General features: G+C 40.5%; 1 long non-coding RNA gene across 1 annotated transcript; it reads right to left on the reverse strand.

Moving 5' to 3' along the window:
* Nucleotides 1–2,811: 2,811 nt before the first annotated feature.
* LOC131002386 (uncharacterized) lies at nucleotides 2,812–3,979 on the reverse strand. The gene is made up of 2 exons (XR_009094274.1): nucleotides 3,678–3,979; nucleotides 2,812–3,091 (listed from the first exon to the last, which is right to left on the reverse strand). It is a non-coding gene; the product is annotated as an uncharacterized LOC131002386 (long non-coding RNA).
* Nucleotides 3,980–6,000: the final 2,021 nt, after the last annotated feature.

The raw sequence follows: 6,000 nt of genomic DNA on the forward strand, positions 1-6,000 counted from the left end.
AGAACATGAATGAAGAGAGCGAACCACCAACGCCGAGCCTTGGGGGAGAAACTCTCCAGCAAAGGAACTCGAGAAAGGAAAGCTCGCCACCTACCCAACGAGGAAGAACCCTAACATCGGAGAGGCAGCCTCGGGTCTGGTAAGATAGACCACGAGAAAAACATGTAAAACCAACGGAGTCATACCAAGTTCGGGCCAGAGTCTAGCGCATCAGAACTTTGGAAAGAAAATCCGAATTTGACACTCCAAACCTCAACTCCAAGCCAGAAAGAACGTGTAATTAATCCATACACAATCTTGGAACACCAAAGCAAGAGAACTGCAACACCGAAACTACGACACACGGACAAAAGAAGGCACTTGGACTGTTGGACATCATCGTGATATTCTAATACTCCTATTATGTTTGATATAAATTGTACAATTTTTTATAAATTAAAAATCTAAAAATATTATACAAGTTTGGATGATGTTATATACCACATAGGAGTAATATTATACAAATCGTAATAATAAATATTATTAACTTTATATAATCTTAATACATCAAATTAATCAATAAGTTACATTTTATAAATATTTTAATGCATTCTACCGCACATAATATGAATATGGCATATGGTAAAAGATATCTCAATCAAATACTCCCTCTGTCCCACGAAGCATGAGCAACTTTCCTTTTTCGATTTGTCCCACGAAGATTGAGTAGTTTATATAAATGGCAAACATTAGGAATAATTAGGGATTCTAATTTCAAGGGCTAAGCCCATTTACTAATTTGACCCAACCCCCCTCCCCCCGAAACCCTAAATTACACTTATTTTTCACACACCCCCACTCTCATCTCTCTCGAATACTTGCCGCTCCTCTAATTGAGATCTAGGGTTTTTCTCTCTCCTCTTGTTTTCTATCGCCGCTCTCCCCTACGGTGGTTTAATGACAAATGAGGAATAGTGGGTTAACCCTCGCCTCCCCCTTACCCTTCTCTCGCCCCATCACCGGCCATATGCCGTTCTCTCTCCCCCTCGTCGCCCCCCACCGCGATCATCTTTGCGAGCGGTGGGCTCGCCGGGGGCGACGCAAACGAGACTCCCTCGGCCATCCTCTCCCTCCCCAAGTGGAGGTATGGCAATTTACGACGACCTCGCCACCCATCCCCCTTCTCTGGCTTTCTTCCTCAGCCACCTCCTCCCTCCTCCTCCGTTCCACTCCATCGCCACCCTCCCTCGTCCACCGATCCGTATTGGATTCGCGGTGGTCTTCAACCATTCGAGCTAGAAGCTGAATTCAATTTCAATGATGAGTATCCGCTAGGGCTTGGGGTCGCCGATAGCATGGATGAAGCACAGTGCGAAACTGGAGAGGAGGCGATCGAGGTGATGTCGCCCCTAGATTTCTCCCCTATACTTTCCTTGGAAGCCGACTACGGAGGAGTGGGCAAGTGTGTTGCCATAGCCGATAAAGAGTGCAATGCAATGTTCAAAGAACATGGATTGTTGTTAAAAAGTGATGAGGTGATGTCGTTCTAACTTAATTTGTTGGTGGTGCTATGATTTGTTGATATCTGATTCGTTGTGATGAGCTAGGGTTAATTGTATTCTTTGCTATGAACTTGTTATGATGTGTTAGGGCTAATTGAGTATGTGAGATCTGAATTTGTATGATGAGCTAGGGTTAAGTGATTTCTTTGCTCTCAACTTGAAAAATATAGGTATTTCTATAATGTGTAGTACAGTATAAATAGTGAAGCTAATTTAGTTGATTTTATATTGAATCTCAAATTGAAAAATGCAGGTTTTTCTACAATGTGTAGTACACTATAAATAGTGAAGCTACATTTAGTTCAAATTAAAATTAAAATCTTAAGGTTTAAATGATTTTTAAGAAAAATCAATTTAAAAACATTTTTTTTAATTAGTGGTGAATTATAATCGAACAGATATAGATTTAATCGGTGATTTGTTATCAAATTACGAATTATACCTAGTGTTGTTTGGAAAAGCGAGAGAAATGCTAAGTTGCTGAAAGCACGAAAGTAAGACTGCAGTAGTATTGCGAGTGAAGAAAGCGTCGATTTACATGGTGCATGTGCATGGCTATTTATAGATTACATGTTGAGGGCAAAATAGTAAATTCATTACTAAAACATGCGCCTCGCGTGGTCAATGGCATAGTAGTAAATTTGCCCCTAGGCGGGAGATTTCTCCGCTCTTTTGGTGATTTCTCTGGCGAAGGCCATTCCTCTGGCGAGAACCGTTTCTCTGGCGGGAGTGACTTCTCTGACGGAGGCGACTTCTCTGGTGAAGACCATTCCTCTGACGAGGCCCGTTCCTCTGACGAAGACCAATTCTCTGCTCTGCACATATTACTCCTCATCAATTAGTGAGCGGTGTATTGCATGCGCCCTTCTCTCTCTCTCTCTCTCTCCTCTAGAGCCCGATGCAGAAAAGAAAGACCGGGAGCGAGCCTCGGGGTGCGGCACCGGCAAGGAGCTCACGTGAGCCGGGCGCGCACCGGTCGCTCTGTGAGCCCCAATGTAGATGCTCTTAGATATTGGTGATTTTGCTTGATTTTTTGTGATACATTTTTTACATAAGTACATTTGTATAATAAATGTAGAAGAAAAATCTAAAAATATAACGATTTGATATCAATTAGTCAAAATTTTAGAATTTATAAGCTGTTGTCTCATAAGTAGTCTCTCCGTCCCACGAATCTTGACACGTTAGGTGTCACAGCCCACTATCCCAATGACGGGTTAACCGGGGTTATGACTTGGGTGAACAATAAGAAATGGAAATTTAAAAGGGATTTACCAAATAACCAACATTAATAACAACAAACTAGTGGTATATATATATATAACCACTTAGGTAATTAACAAATGAGCCAGCCATAACGACTAAACCCCAAATGAAAGTTAAACAAAATGAAGGAGTAATAAGTTCCACAATACGATAACAAATTCAGAGTGTTTGCAGCGGAAAAAACGTGTGAGTTATGCATATGGAGATGCATACTCAAGGTTTCATTACATAAACATCAAAAGGGAAATCCGCTCAACACCGATCCATTCCATCGCCTGCTCAACCTGCACATTTAGAAATACATGCAGGGCTGAGTATAAAAATACTCAGTGACATAAGCCGAAAATACAACATGCATACATATATAAATTGAACTGCCATAACAGTAACACACAGGGGTTTTCATAAATGACCTACGCTTACTAAAACATTTCGTTCATTTTCATAAAGGTGGATGCATCCCATTTTCAGTCTATATGATCCATATCTGTCCTTTCTGTCACGCGCCGGGAAGGAGGCCTCCTTACCACGGACGCCAAGACCGGTCGCAAGCGACTCGCGATCTCCATGAGTGTACACGTTAACCCTAGCTAGCGACCTTTGTCTAGCATAGGATCCCAATTGGATTTCCTTTAAAGTTGGCGAACCAACACAGATAGGATACATATAAAAACATAAACATTTTGGCAGTCAATCATTTCATAAACATTTCATTTTCATAACATTTTCATTTTCATAAAGGGCATTGAACATATAAGCATTTTATAAGAACTGAATAAATAGTCAAAACATATCATGCATATATATTCGCATATGAGGCCTACGTCATGCAGGGGATCTCTATATACGTAATAATAAAATAATGCCCACCTCAATTGTTCTTAAAGCTGGCGTGGAGTCGTTTCTTCTTCTGCTTCACTTTCTGTCGCCCGGACCTTCATTGATGAAGAGTCGATAAGTTCGTGAAGAAATTGTCATAAGACAAAGTCTAATTCTACGTGCCTAAGGTATCTTTTAATGTTTTAGGGTTCTAGCATCCATATTAATCTCGTTTCATTCAATCAATAAAATGTAACCACTTATCATGTAACTATCATATAGGTTCGAACCCAATTGTTCGAACATCAACATGTACATAATCCATAACTTCCTTCTACACCCGTCATTTAGTCAAGTACTCCATCAATTAAGAACAAGCTATATATTATTACCCTAAAAATTTAATCATTATAAATCATGCTTTCTCATACTTCGCACATTTTCATCACTTAAATAAATAAATCATTTATAAACACATGCTTAGCAATTTAATATCTCAATTAAATCCCAAGCTCATTTGATAAAGTAAATCATATACTTAATCATTCTATAACACAATTCCACATTTTTTTATCATGTAAATAAATAAGAAATTCCATTATTCATTTATAAATAATAAAACATTTTAAATCCATTGAGATGAAATAAGACATTTTAACCATAAAAAAATCCATACTCGTAAGCTTAGAAAATAATTAATAAATGAGGGCTTAATCCCAAAATATTTCTTTAAAAGTCCATCATAATTTAAATAATAGAATGGACTTCATTTAGAATAAATAATCCCAACTTCCAATATTAAAATTTAAAAGAGATTTAAATTCACTAAAATAATTTAGTGAGAATTCGAACATTTTAAAAAAAAATTAGGCCAAAATTCGTAGGCTTTATTAATCAATTAACAGTCCAAAATCTATTAAAATGGGGCCCAATCAATTTAAATAAAAACCCATCAGCTTTTAAAATGAAATGGGCCCAGCAGGATTAAACTAAATAAAATCGGCCCATTCCCCTCTCACCTTTTTTTTTTTCTCTCGGCCCAGCCTCATTAGAGGGCTTAAGCCCAATTTAAAAAAAACCTAATCCTAACATATATGTACACACATAACACACAAACACACACAAGCCTCTCTCTTCACTCTCCATCTCGGCTCCCTCTCGCCTCTCTCACTCTCACTCAGCTGAGGGCGGCGCCGCCTCCGGCGCGCCTCCTCGCCGTCGCCTCGTCCCCTCTCTTTTCACTCCCTCGGTCTCCTCTTCCCACTCTCTCGCTGGTACAGTCGCCTCCGCCTCCACCATGGCAGAACACGGCTCTCGCCGGTTGCCATCGTTTCTCGGCCGTCCTCGGCCTTAAGGTAGGTCGGCAGAGACCATTCCACCGCTGCATGTGCCTTCTCCGGCCGTTGTGAAAGCCGAGCGTCGCCGCGCTGCTTCATCTGTCATCTGCCGTCTCCGCCATGGCCGGAATCGTGGTGGATGGCCGTGCCTTGTCTCGCCGGAAAGGTAAGTTCCAAATCTTCCCCCTTTTCCTCTCTTTTCTATTTTTAAACCCAGATCTGAAATTTCCCCTCTTTCCCTCTTTTCCGGCCGATCAGGAACAGCCCGTTGCTCCCGCCGCCGTGTCGCCGCTGCCGATGCCGCCGCATCGTCGTCACCGGAGAAGATGAGTCCTCCCTTCTCTCTCTCTCTCTTCCCCTTTTTTTTTAAAACTTAATCTCTCTCTCTCTCTCGTTTTGGCAGAACAGGGGCTAGGCGACCCTGCCGTCGTTGCCGGCGCCGAGCAGCCGCCTGCTGCTCTCTCCTTCCCCTCTCACGACTCCGACAGCACACACACAAAACAAAGTACAAGAAACTCTCCAAATTTCAGTCCAGAATTTACAAGTAGCAAAGTTAGGGTTTTAAAAATCTGTTCTTTCATCATTTCTATTTACAAAAACTGATCTGTACTTGTAATAGATAGAAATATAATGATTATGAGTGCGTGTGTTGATGTTCTTGATGGTTCGAATTTTACAGTAAGTATGGAGGAAATAGGAGGTAACCTTGATATGAGTAGGAAATGAGGAAAATCTTCTTTCTGAATTCACCAAAATTGGATCTGCGAATTTATTCAGCCAAGCTTAACAATGAAATTTTGGATCTGAAAACTATGAAAGAATTGGAAGAATTAATGGACGTTTATTACCTCTTTCTTGTTTTGGGAAATCTTGGAAACTGATTTGGAAAGCTGGAATCATTGAATTATAATTCAAGCATAAGAACGTATAGCTTGGATCAGAATGTTAGGAGGAATGGGAGGAATGTTGGCTGCTGATTTTGATTAAATAAAAGCTAATTGCATGTTGAGATGTTAAAGGTGTAGAAGATGGCTGGC

The sequence above is a fragment of the Salvia miltiorrhiza genome, unplaced genomic scaffold (assembly GCF_028751815.1).
Source record: "Salvia miltiorrhiza cultivar Shanhuang (shh) unplaced genomic scaffold, IMPLAD_Smil_shh fragScaff_scaffold_112_2, whole genome shotgun sequence".
Classification (NCBI taxonomy): domain Eukaryota; kingdom Viridiplantae; phylum Streptophyta; class Magnoliopsida; order Lamiales; family Lamiaceae; genus Salvia; species Salvia miltiorrhiza.